The sequence below is a fragment of the Triturus cristatus genome, chromosome 4_1 (genome assembly GCF_964204655.1).
Source record: "Triturus cristatus chromosome 4_1, aTriCri1.1, whole genome shotgun sequence".
Classification (NCBI taxonomy): domain Eukaryota; kingdom Metazoa; phylum Chordata; class Amphibia; order Caudata; family Salamandridae; genus Triturus; species Triturus cristatus.
The window spans coordinates 1,235,011,131-1,235,028,640 of record NC_140585.1 but is presented as its reverse complement, the minus strand read 5'-3'; the positions used below and the strand labels follow the sequence as shown (position 1 = coordinate 1,235,028,640).

The 17,510-nt window shown below is 41.8% G+C and overlaps 1 non-coding gene across 1 annotated transcript; it reads left to right on the top strand.

Annotated features, from left to right (window-relative positions):
* Positions 1-16,884: 16,884 nt before the first annotated feature.
* LOC146856485 (small nucleolar RNA SNORA73 family) lies at positions 16,885-17,103 on the top strand. The gene has a single exon (XR_014959045.1). It is a non-coding gene; the product is annotated as a small nucleolar RNA SNORA73 family (small nucleolar RNA).
* Positions 17,104-17,510: the final 407 nt, after the last annotated feature.

Below are 17,510 nucleotides of genomic sequence, written 5' to 3'. Positions count from 1 at the left end.
TTTGGGTTAAAGAATGCCCCTGCCACCTTCCAGAGGTTGGTGAACCATGTCCTGGCTGGGCTGCAGTCCTTTAGTGCAGCTTATCTTGATGATATTGCTATCTTTAGCTCCACCTGGCAGGATCACCTGATCCACATTGGGAAGGCTTTAGAGGCTCTGCAAAGTGCAGGCCTCACTATCAAGGCATCCAAATGCCAGATAGGGCAGGGCACTGTGGTGTACTTGGGCCACCTTGTAGGTGGAGGCCAGGTACAACCCTTACAACCCAAGATCCAGGCCATCCTGGACTGGGTAGCTCCAACAACCCAGACCCAGGTCAGGGCATTCCTTGACTTGATTGGGTACTAGAGGAGGTTTGTGAAGGGATATGGGTCCATTGTGACTCCCCTCACAGAACTCACCTCCAAGAAAATGCACAAGAAGGTTAACTGGACAGTTAGTTGCTAAAAGGCCTTTGACACCCTGAAAGAAGCAATGTGCTCAGCACCAATTCTAAAAGCTCCAGATTATGCCAAGCAGTTCATAGTGCAGACTGATGCCTCTGAGCTAGGGATAGAAGCGGTCCTATCCCAGACCAATGATGAAGGCCAAGACCAACCTGTTGCTTTTATAAGCAGGAGGCTACTCCCCAGAGAGCAGCGTTGGAGTGCCATTGAGAGGGAGGCCTTTGCTGTGGTTTGGTTCCTGAAGAAGTTGAGGCCATACTTGTTTGGTACTCACTTCCTGGTTCAAACTGACCACAGAGCAATCCATCCCTGTGCTTGTTCGTTTTTCTTTTTCACTCTACATTCCCTTGCAAAATGACCCATATTGCCACAATAAAAACACTGTTGTCCCACCCTATTTCCTCCATGTCTTTTCCCTGCAATGGCCTTGGCCTCCTGAAAACCTCCTCGTCTCTTTCCCATGTTACTTGCTGGCTGCCCTCCTGGTACCTACACCTGCATTGGCATTGTGACAGCCGTTGGTGGTGGTGCCATAAGTGCCTCTTCTGTACTTGATTTTTTAAAGTTTCCATTGCACTAACTTAGCTATGGCCCTTTCGTCCTGCTCTGTCCTTTCCTTGTCCTTTTCTTTTTTCGCTTGAAATGATGTATTATATGGGTTTGTATTTCTGGCCACGATTTAGCCTCTATTCCCACTGCTCCGTATAAACTTGCTTGTATATTCGTGGGCAGGCACATTTTCAGAACATTTTAAAATACCACTACATTTCCTCCTGTATTTCCCAGTTACATCCTAATTCCTGTAACCATCGTTCTTTCATTCTGGCGATGGATTCTGCAATGTCTTCAGCTGGTTTTATACTCTCTGCCTTAAGGGCTCTAATATCAGGCCTTTCTAAGTAGTCTGCTGTAGCGCATCCCAGACATATTGACGGATATTGTTGAAGAATGACTTGTCATACTCTATATTGGTCAATGTTATTTGAGGGAATCCTGCTCTGGTAAAATTGATATTTACTTTGTCTCCCACCAGAGAACTTAACAAGCTTTTAACATCACCCAAGTCGAGGTTCGCTCTAGCAGTGTGTTTCTCAAAACATCCTATCCATTTTCCCGCTCCCTCAGGCAGCAGAGGTAGTACTCTCTTTAAATTCTCTTTATCCATTTGCGGCAATGGAACATATGTGGCCAGTTGTCCACCCTTGAAAATGAGGAGTAACTGATATACTGGTCGAGGATTTATGGGTTTTGAGCCCAACATCGGATCTGGTATATTATTTCAAATCACTTGAGTTGGTTTGTCTTTCGCATACCGCTCCCATACCGTGAGGCACTCTTGCATATAGGAATGATTCCAATCAGGATTGCCCTGTCCCTGCTGTATACAGTCTTCGGCAGTCGGTAAGCTGATAGGTTGAAAAGACACTTCTCTGGGCCATTGCTTATTCCCCTACTTTTTAGTCCATTTTGTCAATTCATCTGAATAGGGTTGACAATAGTAACAACACCTCCTTATATTCTGTTACCTGTATGCGTGTTAGATCTGACCGACTCTTTTATAGGATTGACTTCTTCAACATTTCTGAGGTGTCTCTCACTGCCATAAATGACCACCGCAGAGGACACGGTCAGAAATTATAAGGTCTTCGGTTAGTGTCCTATTCATTTGCACCCACCAGGCCTGTCTTCCCACTCTCTAGCTTCCTCTGCTTCCCTTACGTCTTATAGTTCATTTGGGGGTTCATAATATTGTGGCGTCTCTATGTCCCTTTCCCATCCTTCTTTTTCCCTTACCCATACCTCAGTTACCTCTCTCAAAGTCTCCGCAGAAATGTCTCCCAGCCTAAGAACAACATGTCCCATAGTCCACAGCCCTCGAAGGGGAGCTGGACTTCTAAGTATTCTGCCTGTGTATTGGTGTGCTGTAATTCATTTAATTGGGTGCTGTTGGTTTCATGTTTGTTTTTGTATTGCGGAATTCCTGCCATAATGACATGGGGGATTCCCTTTCCTCTCTTTTCTTTACATTATACTTAGAAAAAATGTTAATCAATGTGTGTTTAATAGTGTCTTCATCAAATGCCCCATCCTTTGGCCATGGCAAGGTGTGGTCCTTGGTAGCTTTGTACCATTGTTTACAATACTTTTGTATCTTCTTCTTGTCTGAAGGGAAAGTTTTTATCATGTGTTCCAGAGGGGTTTCCATGGTCCCCTAAGGATGTACTAATACTATATGTTAGAGTCGTAATGTTGAGTTATATGTAGTGCTTCTGGAACTTGGAAGCTGTAGCAGTTCCGTAGTAGGGCAGAGGGAAGTATATGCTGCTCTCGGGAAAGACGGAATTGTAGGGAATAACGTGTGACAATTGAAGTTGCGCGTCACATTGTCTGGGTTCGGAATCAGTGACATCGTCGTATGTTACTATTAGATATTTCTGGTATATAAGGAGTGTGTATGATAGTGAAGGTTATCTGTGAAACTCTGGTCTTAAGTCCCAGGGATCCGTAAGGATTTCCGTTAAAGCTTATCGCGGGAGGAGTAATAGGTATTCTCTGAGCTTATTTGAAGAACTGGGCAAAGAAAGCTTGCTTAGTTGATGTATGTTATAATTCTGTAGTGGAGCAGATTGTCTGTTCTCGGGAAGCAGGATTCTGTGTGTATGTACTATATTTCCTTGTATGAATGTGCGTGAATGTTTGTACATTTAGTTGATTGTAAGACTCTTTGGACAAGTCCTAGAGGAAACAGTTAATGAATGTATGTTAGTAGGGCAGAGTAGTAGAAGTGCTACTGTGTCAATGAAAGGTTTCTTATGAAATAGACTCTCTTTTACTATTCTGTGGTTAGCGAAGCAGACAATGGAGATGTTTTTATGTTGTAACTAATAGATTTTGTAGAAATTTTGACACAAAGTCTACTGAAAAGATTTTGTAAAGGAGGGGTAGACGAGTGACAGAAGACAGGAGACAAGCGACTTCAGCGACTGTTGACGTCAGAAAGACCGCGCTCTGATTGGATGGTAGATCAGAATAGTGCTTGCGCTAGGATTGGTGCGTTAGTGTGAGTCGCGCAAGGATTGGAAGGGCTATTTAGTGACGTAGACGTTCCAGGATTGGTGCGTTAGTGTGAGTCGCGCTGCAATTGGTTGAAAATTCGTATTGTATATTTATAATACGGAAAGAGTAGAGAGTTCTTTGTAAACGCTAAAATGTATTACCAAGAAGAGAAAAAGAAGAAAACATTTTTTGGTAAAGTTAGAAAGTGGTTTAGCAAAGATAAAAATGTTAAAACAAGAGAGGGCGAGTTGTTACCTCCACCGAAAACACCTGCATCCTTCATGGCTGCAAGACATGGGTTTCATACCTGTATATGGTTGGAGAATTGGGTTAGGTATACTAAAGAAGATGGTGTTCTAGCATTTCCAGAACATGGTTCATTTAATCTGGCCGTGTTGAGAAATTTACGGGAAAAGATGCTATGTCTTGACCCGAAACCGAGACCTACACAGTTCGAGGCTTTAGTGGAATGGGAAGAGGAAGTACATGAGAGAGAGAAACAAAGATCTGGAGGGTACTATAGGTACATGTTTGGGAGGAGACATGATCGTGAGACTCATCATGATCGAATGAAAAGGTGGCGAGATGTTAGTATGTCAGAGGGATTATATCCGATGAGAACAGTTGAAGGAGGAGCAGAAAGGGTTCCTGAGTCAGAAATAAGAAAATATGGAGTTAATGAGTATGAGGATGAGGTCTTGAATGACATGATTTACAAAAGACCACCTCCATATAGACCAGAACCGGACAAAAGTACACCAGTCGTTTCTCCGATAAGAGATACAGTGTGTGTTAGTGAGACAGAAAATGAGACACCTGAGGTAAGGAGTGATCATTACCTTGATGAGAATGCCAGACAATTAGCCAGAACTACAACAGAGTTGACAGAGAAAATTAGGGAGTTAACGAAGAATCTAGAAGCTGTTACGGTGCCTGTAACAATAGGTCCAGTTATGCCTGTGTTTGACAAACAGAGGACAGGTGAGAATGGACTGGTGATTCCATATGTTGGGAATAATCTGACAAATTCAGTTGGTCCTTCAGGAGATTCAGGCAAAAGAGCAGAAAGAAATGACCTGAGACAATCGAGACATGACACATGTAGTGAAATACTGGATGCTAGTGAACCTAGTTGTTCAGGGATGCCGATTTTAGAACCGCAAAAGAGAGTGGTTCCAGTGAGAAAAACTGCTGAAATAACAGTTGATGATTTGAATGATTGGATGAAGGTTCTACAGAAAAAGGATAAAGATTCACAAGTAATTGATGTAGCTAAGTTACGAGTAGAACTAGAAGAGCTTGTTACAGGAACAGTTCCAACAGAGATCCTGAAGAGTCATCATGATGGTGAACTAATGTTTATGTGCAAGAGTGTTACCTGGAGAGCAAGAAATACACATGACAGGCTAAGAGCAATAGCAAATGAGCAGGGAGTTGACATTGATAAAGTTTACAAAGAACTTACAGGATGGATTTTACAGAGAAGGACATTGAAAATTTGAATGCTACTGGTAGAACAGGACAGATTAAGGAAATGGTAGCATTATTGCGAAGATGGGGTGATGTAGAAAAGTGGAAGGATAGGTGGTATAAGAAAAGAGATGAGGCTGAAGATAGAACAACTTATTCAGCATTTCCAGTGAGAGAAAAGGAGAAGCCAGTGGATAATTATCCTATGAGAGAAATACCTGGAGGAGGATATGTACATGTTCCATGGACCAGACAGGATATTTTATCATTCACGAATGATTTCCCTCGATTGAGAGAAAAGCCCGTCGAGTGGTATAGGCAGGTAGATAGGTTTGTGAAATTGTCAAAAGTGCTGTGGGTTGACCTGAATAGTCTGTTTGATATAATTGTTCCAGCAGACTTGTGGACTGAGTGTAAAATAGTTGTGAGTTGGCCTACTGAGGAATATCCAAGAGACCCAAGAACAGGGGCACCAGATCCAGAGGTAATGAGGAAGTATGATCAGGTGATGGTATACCTGAAGAGTAAAGTACCTGCAAAAGAGACAGACTGGGTAAAGATAGATCGAACACAACAGGAAGCGAAAGAATCAGTTCATGCTTTTTACGAGAGGCTGATACTGGCATTTAAACAATTCAGTGGAGATGAACACCTGGGTGACAAAGATTTGAGTCATTTTGTATACAGATTTGTATATGGCCTTAGACCTGAAATTGGTGAGAGAATTCGTGAGCACACAGTGGATTGGCAGAGTAAGAAAGTAGATGAGATTCTGAGGCATGCAAAATACTTCAGTGATGAAATTGAAGCAAAACAAAGAAAGCTGAAAGAGAAAGCAATGTGGGCACAAGTGAAAGTTGCGGAGAGACAGGAAGCACAGTTAGTGGAACAGGCGAATAATCCAGGAAATAATGCAGGGAATAGACCTAGATATGCAGGGAAAGGAAAAGGAAGTCTTGAGGAAGCAAAGAAAAAGTTTCCTTGTCACAACTGTGGCCAATTGGGGCATTGGAGATCGGAGTGTCCTAATCCACCATTAGTAAGTAACGAAAATAAAACTTTAAATCAACAGGTGCAGAACGAAGGAAATAATCAACAGCAGCAACAACAGAAAGTTGTGAGACAGCAGAGTCAAGAGCCAAAACCGCCCTTGCCGCAGAATAGAGGGTTACAAAAGTATAATCAGGATTCAGGATTCTACAATGATGAGCAGGTAAACAAACCAAGACGTTCTAACAAAGTACAGCAGTACTTGTTAAAGAGTGAAGGGAGTGAGTCTGAGGGTGATTATTGACGGTGCCGAGGAGAGGAAGAAGAGTGCATACTTGGTGCAACTCTAGAAATAGACCAGGCAGGACCATTTGTGGATGGGAAAATAAATGAGGAGAGTGTTACTTTTTTGGTAGACACAGGTGCGACAAGATCAACTGTCAGGTCAACAGATGTTAGAAATCTTCCTCTCTCGGATGAAGCAATCCAAGTAGTTGGTGTAGCCAATACACAAATCAAAACACGTCTTACTGAACCTGTAAGAGTACAGATAGGGAAATTTTCAGACATGCACAGATTCATTGTCTGTGACACGAGTCCAGTGAACCTATTGGGTAGGGACTTGTTGTGCAAGATGAACTGCACAATTTTTTGTACACCGGATGGAATAGCCTTTGAGACACCAGATGAAGATGTTTTGTACCGAGTGACTCTAGAAAATAGGGAAAGTGAGTTAATTGGTGCATTTGCTGTGTTTAATCCAGAAGATTTGCCTCAAGAGTTGTGAGACACAGTGAAAAGGACAGTTTGGGATTTTACTGGAGAGGATGTGGGATTGATGAATAATGTAGATCCAGTGAAGATTGCAGTAAAAGAGGGAATCACATATCCTAACATTCCTCAATACAAAATGACACCAGAAATAATTGAAGGGATAACTCCTATAATTGAGAAAATGATTCAGCAAGGAGTCCTGAGAGAACTACTGAGTAGTCCGTGTAATTCACCGATAATGGGACTAAAAAAGCCCAATGGGAAATTTAGGATCGTACAGGATTTGAGAAAAGTTAATCAAATTGTGGTGGCATGTTGTCCTATTGTGCCAAATCCATCAGTGATCCTGTATCAAATTCCACATGATGCTGAGTGGTATACAGTGATTGATTTGTGTCATGCGTTCTTTTCAATTCCATTGCATCATGATAGCCAGCCGATTTTTGCATTTAGGTTTGGCCAGCGTATCTTAGCATGGTGTCGAATCCCACAGGGGTATACGGAGAGTCCTTCGATATTCAATCAGTTATTGAAGAAATCGTTGGAAAATTTGATCATGCCTGAGAGTTCAGTGCTAGTGCAGTATATTCATGACCTACTGGTGGCATCAAAGACACGTGAAGCTTGTGAAGTAGATACCATAGCTTTACTGAATCATCTGGCAGATGGAGGGTTAAAGGTATCTCCAGCCAAATTACAGTTTTGCAAGAAAGAGGTGCATTATCTTGGACACAATATTGAAAAGGGTCTGAGAAAAGTGACTACTGACAGGATCAGAATAATCAGAGAAATGAAAGCTCCAAAAACCCAGAGAGAAGTGAGAATGTTCCTGGGCATGGTGGGTTATTGTCGTCAGTGGATAATTAATTTTTCCTTGATAGCAAAGCCACTGATTAAACTGACAAAAAGTGAAATGACAGATCCATTGGATCTAGATGCAGAACAAATGGCAGCATTTGAAGAGCTCAAAAGTAAAATGTGTGAGGCTCCAGCTTTGGGTATGCCTGACTATGAGAAAGAATTTGAGCTGTACTGCAGTGAAAGAAATGGGTGTGCACTTTCAGTGTTAATTCAGAAGCATGGATTACTGAGAAGGCCTATTGCGTACTTCTCATCGACACTTGACCCTGTAGCTGTGGGTTTACCAGGTTGTCTGAAATCTGTGGCTGCAACATGCAGGAGTCTGGAACAGAGTGAAGGAATCATAATGGGATATCCTGTAAGGGTATTCGTACCTCACAATGTGGCAATTCTTTTGACAAGAAGCAGGACTCAGTACATGTCACATAGTCGATTGACTAAATATGAAAAAGTGATTCTGGGAGCATCAAATGTGACTCTCGAGAGATGTGTGAATGTGAATCCAGCGACACTTTTACCAGATATTGAAAATGTGGGTGTGAAGATGGAAGATGATCATGATTGTTTGGATGTGCTTGAGTACTGTACAAAACCGAGACCAGACATAAGGGATCTACCCTTGAATGAGAGTGATCATGTGTTGTTTGTGGATGGATCATGCCTGAGAAATGATGATGGTGTGCTATGTGCAGCATATGCGGTATGCAAAGTTTCAGAGGTCATGGAAGCATCACCATTGAAAAGGGGTGAAATCTGCGCAAGTTGCTGAATTGATAGCATTGACAAAAGCTTGCGAAATTGGGAAAGATTTGAGGACGACTGTATTGACTGATAGTCAGTATGGATTTGGAGTGGTGCATGATTTTGGCCAACTTTGGCTACAAAGAGGTTTCTTGACATCGAGTGGAACTCCGATAAAGAATGCTGAAATGATTGGTAAATTGCTTGAGGCGATACAGCTGCCTAAGGAGTTAGCAGTTGTAAAATGTGCTGCCCATGGACTAGGGGAGGATTTTATAACGGTCGGAAACCGTTATGCGAACGATGTTGCACAATATTGTGCCAAAACAAATCAATCCATCAACAGGGACAGAGAAGGGGAAATGTCTTTACTCTCTGTGATGTTTACTAATGTCTTAGAGACCTGGGATGAAGTGAAACAGTTGCAAGATGAGGCAGGAGAGGAAGAGAAAAAAGATTGGATTAAGGCAGGATGTGCTCCAAGAGAAACAGACCATGTTTGGGTCTACAGAGATGGCAGACCAGTGATGCCCAACTCCATCTTGTCGTCAATGGCAAGGATGTATCATGGCCAGGGACATTTGGGGAGGGACGCGATGGTTAGGTCGTTCAAGCAAACCTGGTACAATGCAAAGTTCAGGACAATTGCAGAAAGCATCTGTCAGAGGTGTTTAGTTTGTCAGCAATTTAACACTGGGAAAAAGACAGTGGTGAGTCTGGGGACAATAGGCAGAGAAGGAGGTCCTTTTACAAGAATGCAGATTGATTTCATTGAGATGCCCCAAGTAAACAGACTGAGGTATGTTCTAGTGGTAGTCTGTTTGTTTTCAAGGTGGGTGGAAGCTTACCCGACTAGAAGAAATGATGGATTAACAGTGGCAAAGTTACTGTTAAGGGAGTTGATTCCTAGGTACTGGTTTCCAGTAACAGTTGAGTCTGATAGAGGTGGACATTTTCAAAATGAGCTCATGGCTTTGATTTGTGAAGCATTGAAAATACAGCAGAAGCTACATTGTGCATACCGACCAGAGGCTTCTGGTGTGGTTGAGCAGATTAATGGCACAATCAAGAATAGAATTGGAAAAATGTGCTTAGCCACTGGCATGAAATGGCCAGATGTTTTACCTCTAGTTCTGATGACTATGAGATCTACTCCAGATAGAACTACTGGTTTGAGTCCGCACGAGATAATCATGGGACGTGCTATGCGCCATGCATTCGTGCCTGTCAATAAATTGGTGACAATAACTGATGACATGATTTTGGATTACTGTAAAGGCCTGGCTGACGCAGTTCATTCTATGTTTCACCAGGTTGGAGAAGAAGCTACCACACTTGAGAAGAAGCAAGCCCATGATCTGAGTCCAGGAGACTGGGTGAGGATAAAAGTTCACAGAAGAAGAAATTGCTTGATTCCAAGGTGGGGAAGGCCGAGACAAGTTATTCTGACTACGACGACTGCAGTAAAGTGTGCTGGAGTGAAGCACTGGGTACATGCAAGTCATACTCAGAGTTCCAAACCCAAAAGAAGGGACTGGTAAAGAGTATTTTGAAGAGTCAGATTCCAGTGATGATGAAGATACAGAATCAGTGGGGAAAGAAGTAGGAAGAGCTTCGAATGAACCACTGCGAGTATCAGAGAAGAGATCAAATTCTGTAAAAGAGCCTGAAGTTTCAAACAGCAGTGAAGGAAAAAGAAAAGAAAAGAGAAATCACACAGAGATTACTCCTGAATCAGAAGAGGAGGAGATTGAAGAACCACTTGAGATTATACTTGAAGAAGTAGGGTCAGAAGAAGATAGAGAGGGACAGATTGCGGAAGACCCCCGAGGAGGTGTAGGGAACATTCTTGATGAGCCAGGTGAAGGGACAAGTAGACAGCAAGAAGATTGCGTGTCGGAGATCCGAGGAGGGACAGGAGTAGGGAAGTCTCAAACAGTGGTGAGAAAATCTGTGGAAAAGAAGAGAGCTGCTGGAAAACGGAAACAAGAGGCACTTGAAACAGATGATGAGGATGAACAAACAGAGGGTCGAGTTCTGAGAAAGAGAACTTGGATTGGAGAAAGAAGTAATAAAGAAATAAAGCCGAAAAAGGTGTTAAGAGGAGATCGTTGGCCTAACAACAGAGTTAAGAGGCTGAGATACAGAATAATAAGAGCAAATACATCGAAAGCTGAACAAGTGAATGAAGTTTCGAGTCAAAGTTCAAAAGCTGAAGGAGAAGAATCAAAGGAGTCAAACGAACCAGTGGAAATAAAAAGAGTAAGAAGACCCAACCAGAATGGTCTTATGTGGCACTGTCTGAAGGAGGAAAAGAAAAAGCAGTGACTCGAGATAATCCGGAAGAGATCTTGAGAGAAGTGGTTGAGGAAGATACTGGTGAAATTCTGAAAGTACTCTTGACTGACATTGGAGAAGAGTCGAGTACTGAAGATTTTGATGTTGGAGATCTAATACAATTTGATGTTGAAGAGATTGAAGTGAAGAATGACAAGTATCCAAACTGAATAAAGGAAGGATTCACTTGGATTAAGTGAACGAAAAGATCATTTGGAAAAACTGAAAGCTGAAGAATTGCTGAAGAATTGAAAAAGTTCAAACAGTAGTGGAGTAGTAGAGGCTAAACTAAAATGGCTAACATAGAGGATAATAGAAATAGATGTGCCTTCTTTAAGAGGTGGTGTAGGATGTGCTGCTGCTGTACTGGATTATTAATGCTTCTATGGGGTGTTTTAGTTTTATTAGTGACTTTTAAAGTAGAGTTTGAAATGCATACAGAGAATGTGACAAATGTAGAGAAGAGTTCACAAAAAGTAATTCCAATTAGAATTAGTAATACTTACATACACAAAGATAGGTCAATTAATAACTTTTCTAGTAATGTTTTTTCAAAATTGTTATATGAATATGTGAAAACAATGGAAGTAAGGGATTGCTACGTCTGTATGCAATTACCTGCATCTGTTTCAGAGGGTGTTACTTATCATCATTTACCAGCTACATATGGTATTTCCTGTAGTATTTTAAGTAGTGTTTTTTATTTGTTAGGGAGAGTAGATTATAAGATGTCTAACAGAGATAGTATTTTTGGGCATTTGCCAATGAACAAAGAGCTGAATCCAGCTAAAGAAGCTAACACTTTTGGTGAGATTTTTATTGAAGAAAAAGGATTAACATTAGATTACATTTTTAAGAATAATTTAACTTGTAGTTTGAAAGGAGAAGATAAAGCTTTCCTGGATATGGTGGAAGAAAGGAGATTGAACATGCATGAGAAAGCAGGAAAATATAAAGTGAGTGAGACAATTTGGGACATTGAGATGGGAAAAGAGTTGAAGAATGGGGTCCAACTTTAGCTCTAGATGCACCACAGAAGGGTAAACTTTGTATTACAAGAAGGAAATCCCAATATGATACATATTTTGTCGGGACTAGTGAGTGCCATGATACATACTTCATTGCAACAGGTTGGGGTTTCAGAGGTGGAGAAGATACAATTTTTCCAGGAGTATATTATGTTTGTGGGAATAAGGCTTATTACAAGTTGCCTGACCATTGGTATGGCACGTGTTATGTGGGCCTAGTTTTTCCAAAGATTTTTCATATAGATAAAGTAACAGATGTAGAACATATTAACTTACGAATGCGTTTTAAGAGAGAAACTTGGTCTGAAATAGTGGGTGATATTTTTGGGGTTTTGATTCCAGCAGTGGGAATTTCTTTGAATGCTTATGGAATTCGGAAACTGTCCACAGTGGTTGATCGCTTATCGACAAATACCGCAGGAGGGTTTCTTTTGGTGAATACGGAATTAAGTGCCGTACGTGCCATGTCTATGCAAAATCGACTTGCCCTTGATATTCTATTGGCCAAGGAGGGTGGAGTCTGTGGAATGCTGAAAGTTCAACATTGTTGCACTTACATTCCAGACGAAAGCAAAGACCTGAAGGTCTATATCAAAAATATTACTGATTTGCATGAAGAATTAGTACCACTTGAAGCTGAGAGTTTGTGGACTAAAATAGCTAATAAAATGATAGCTGTTAAGGATTTTATTGCAAAAATAGGTAGTACTATTATAGGTAGAATATTGTTTCCCTTAACTTGTATAATTGTTGCTTTATTGATAATAAGATTGGTGTGTGTGTGTTGTAAAAACAGGGGAGGGAGGAAGAAATTGAATAAAGAAAAGAAAAACAAGAGGTTGAAAAGAGAACCTCAAGAAATTGAACTAGAAGAATTGAGGGAGAGTGTTTACTTAGAGACAAAAAGGGATGATGAAAGAGTGACTGGTGTCTAATGTTGTGTAAAGGGGAAAAGACATTTCCGATTTCTCCTAAAATGGGACTAAATTTTCACAAATTTTTTTTTTGGGTTTATTTGGTGATAAAATCACCAAAGGGGGGATTGCTGGAGCAGAGTTTTCAGTTTGAAAATTCTGGCGCTTTTGAAGCTCTGGCATGTCTATTCGTTGTACTAATTTACTAATAATTAATAATTAATTATTTGTCTTGTGCAAGTGCGTTTATATTAATCAATCCGTTTGTCCTAACAAGAGAAGAGAGAGTTACACGTGGGTGTGCATAAATATGCTGTTTTAAAAAATAACGTGCGTGTTTTCATGTTTAAACGTTGCTATGTGCTGTTAATTTTTTGAGCACAAAACGCTTTCCGAATTAATGCTTTTCTATGTTGCAAGTGCTAGATAAATGCATACACATAAGGGTATTAGTGGGGTTAACACTGTTTAATCACTATGCTGTGGTAACGTTGTTTTGTCTCTTTTAATTAAGATGGTCTATTGAGGCCTATGTTGGCCTAAGAAAAGATGGCCGACTTGTGAGCCTGGCTGTGATTTATAATATGAAAACTGTGACGAGGGAGACCCCTGCCGGAAATGGTCCTGAAGCTAACTGACCATGGTCCTTGCTTGAAAAACTTTCCATGAGGACAGCAGCAGTTTTTGGGAAGTCTCCAAGAGAAATGAAAGTGTCCTTGGCAGCCTTGGGAAACAAAGGAGCCTTAGAGAGAAGCTCTGAACTGTGGCTCGATGGCCGAGGAGAAGCAGGATTAATATGATACATGTTTTATTTTCTTGGTTCCTGTTCCGTAGTCTTCGTTATGTGTACTTTTCCTGAGCGGAGATTCTCAAATGTAGCGATGTTACATCCTTTCCTTCTCGCTCTGCTCAGCAAGTCCGGCGGACATTATGGTTTTTTCTATGTTCCCAATGTATCTTTCTATTGTTTAGAAACTATAAGAGATGTTAGCCTAGAGAGGGTTTTTGCCACTTGCCACTTGCCATTTTTGCCTTTGCCGCGTACTGAATCTGCGTTGCTGAGGATTGATGCTGAAGGGACTTCGTCTTGAGAGACATTTACCGAGAGACTTGTCCTGACCCGTTCTGACATTTAGCTAGAATAGGTAACTATGAGAAATGATTTACTCTGATTGATTTTCTTTGACTAATTTTAGATAAAGCAATATAATTTTAAACATGGTGTTGGATATTCTTTCTTGTCAATTATTGGGTTTGCATTATTGATTATTGTTGTATATATTGTATAGGTTATGCTTAGGGACAGTCACAAAAACCAGGTCTTATCGACCTCGATATAGATGCGGGGTGTTCAGGAGTGTTTTCCTTCCACAGGTTTATTGCTGGTAGAGTATTTGAGCGTATGTTAGTGAAATGGGCCCTAGCGTATGATGTATGCATGTGCGTGTAACTGTGAGATTACTTTATCCGTGGTAGTGGGGATATTATACACACCCTGATCTCTATCAGGGTTTCCATGGTCCCCTAAGGATGTGTGCATTTCTTATGTGTATTTAATAGAATTGTCATTTTTGCTCCCATGTTTGTTTGCTTTCTATCTTATATACCTTTTGTACCAGTCTCTTTCACCAATATTCTAGTGTTCAATGAATATCGCTAACCTATAGCAATGGTGAAAACGTATTGATCTTATGCAGTGGTACCTGACATCACACATACACCTGTGAGGCCAAAGTGATGAACATCAAGCACATCTATCACTGGTCTGTATAACACTTCCTCCATAGTTATACCTAGATCGGGTGCATTTATGGGAAGTCTAAGAGGATTTGTGCATGACGCAATACAAGCTACAATATTATCGTGACTATAAATGACTATTTGTGGTGTTCAAGGATGTAGTGTCCCATGCATATATCAAGTCACGAATTGTAAATGTCTGTGAGGAATGCATCAGGAAGTGCCTCTAATATGATGGGTGACTCGGTTACTAAATGAATTCTAGGGGTATATAGGAAAGTGGGTTTCTGTTGCAGTAACCCCACCCCCACTTTTTGCCAGATTTCTGATGCTCTTTGACTGAGTGTGCACTGGGTCCCAGCCAATCAGGTTGCCAGTGCCTGTGTTCTTTCCCTAAACTGTACCATTGTTTCCACAATTGGCACACCTCTGGCCCACATATAAGTCCCTTGTAAAAGGTACCAATGACACCAAGGGCCTTGTGACCAGAGAGGGTCCCTTAGGTCTTCAGCATATATTGTGACCCCACACCAAACACATACACACTGCCATGGAAGGCTATGCATTGTGGTGTAGCTAAACTAAAAGAGTCAACATGGCACACATTCCTGGGTGCCATGCCTGAAGACCACTGCCTCTGGCATAGGTAAGTCACCCCTCTGCCAGGTCTTACAGCCTTAAAGCAGGGTGCACTATACCACTTGCAAGGGCATAGCTGCATGAGCAATCTTCCCCTACAGTGTCTACGTCCATTCTTGGACAATGTAACTGCAGTGAAGCCATTTTGAGTACATGGGCTGGGAGTTTGTCAACACGTACTCCACAGCTCCATGAAGGCTTTACTGAAGACTGAGAAGTTTGATATCAAACGTCTCAGCATAATAAATCCACACTGATGCCAGTGTTGGATTTATTATAACATGCACTCAGAGGACATCTTAGAAATTCCCCCTGAAAAATGACCAACTTCTTGTGTATTGGCTGATCGGTCCCTGCCAGCCAGCCAACACCAGACAGGTTTCTGACCTCAAGGGGTGAGAGCCTTTGTGCTCTCAGAGGTTAGAAGCAAAGCCTGCTCTGGGTGGAGGTGCTTCACACCTCCCCCTAGCAGGAACAGCAACAGTTGGCGGTGAGCCTGCAAGACTCTCACCTTATGTTATGCTGATTTGGGCAGGTCCAACTACAGGAGATGCCCGCACCTCTGTCCCAGACCCACTTTTAGCTGCAGGACAGGTGGGAAAATTAGTAAAGCAGAGTAGGAGTGTCCACCTTAGCTTGGCACACCCCTTGGGAGGCCAGGAGCAGAGGCGAACCGCTCTCTTGAAAATTCTCCATCATGAATTGGAGAATTAGGCCCAATGGGAACAGGGATGTGCCCCTTTCCCCAAAGGGAAGGGACACTTGAAGGGTGTAGTCACTCTAAGGGACAGTAGCCATTGGTGGATGGATGGAGGACAGAGACGTCCTGATGTCCTGTGAGAATTAAAGACCCTTACACAAAGGCAAAGCCCTCTGTCACTCGTGGAATAGTCTGTGTTTGTGTGGGAAAGCGTGTTTGTGTGTGGTAGTACAAGGAGCAGATGAGTAGAGCAGGGAGGATGTGGGCGGTACAGATAATGCTTGGATTGAGGAGACGTGTTAAATTGATTTGGTGTGTACTGTAACATGTGAATGATCCTTGTCTGAGGGTGACCCTGCAAAATATGCAATGACAGTTTTGTTACGGTAATTTCCTCTCCACTAGGAGGAGTACCTCGTCTGTGCCAAAGTTTTAGATGGCAAAAGTCATAGTATACTGCACTCTGGTGTACGTTAAGCAAGTTGTTTTTTTAGTCTTATTTATTGTTCCACATATAATAGCAGTTCTCTGAGCTAGGAATAGCTTTAGCTATCCTTTTATGAGAAAAGGGCTTTAAATGAATTGTTTTCTCTTATCGTTGGACTGATTTTATTTTGGCAGAGGTTTCCACGACAATGCTGTTCATTTTTCCTAGTATGACATTGAGCCATTTCATTTCCCCGGGTTACCTTGATTGCCAGTTTGCCACCAGCTTCAAACCGTTTCACTAAAGACCCCAGCGCATACAAAATATTTATAGTACGGGGCCGGATAGTCTAGTTATGGTCAAACTAAGAGACTTGTCATAGTACTGCGTCTAAATCAGGACGGCTCACCTGTCTGGTAAACTACATTCGCTAGGTCAGAATGTGTACACAGCTCAACATCAGGCACATTGTGTCGAATCATTAATCTCTTCACTTGAGCTAACCTGGAGAAGCGAGTTAAAATATGTGAAAATAGAACACTACTCTAGCACAACTGCAGGAAAAAGACGTTTTAGTAACTTTAAAAAAAGATAATGTGGTGCGATTATGTGAAAATCCTTAACTTGAACCGAAGCAGAACGTTTCCTATGGAAAACTACACATGCGCTGAAGTTGCAACAAGTTTGGGTTGGCTGTGGCCTGCTGCCTGTGATCAGAAGTTAGTTCATTTGAATTGTAATGTGTAATGTTAATGGTAACTCAATGGGGATACCTGGGGGAGGTTGCTCTCCCTCAGCTCTGTCCTAGTGGCATATGGGAGCCTAGGCCCTTGGCCCATGACGCTCAGTCCCATTCCACGCTGTGGGAGAACAAGCTTGGCTCGCAGTCTTCACATTGCTTATCTTCATCCTGTATACTCCTATGACTTCTCAGAGTACTCGGACCATGACTGAGGGACAAACCATGCAGGGTACACAATGCAGCGTGTGGCTGATGTGTGCAAGTCAGGCTGGTTGTGGTGTGATATGGCACTTTGCTGCTGGGGCGGGTCAAATATTTCGTTTGTGAATTTTGGTTGTGCTAATAGTTGTCTTTTCTTCTTTAGCTTACCGATCTTTCATGCTTTGGGTAAGTAGCATGGCAAGTCCCGAAGTCCTAATAGTATAATTACTTTACTACTATTCAACTTCCAGTCTGATGTATTTTGTGTTTATCAATGTGCTCAGATGGCATGGATGTGGTGTAATAATGTTGTAGATGTCAACTAAAAACTTTGTGCTGTGTGATCTACAAGTGCTGAGTGCTGCTGTATGTGGGTCTTGTTGTCAAAGGAGCGCTGCATAGGCTGGTTGGGCTAGGGTTCTGATTGGCTACTAGGGCTAGGG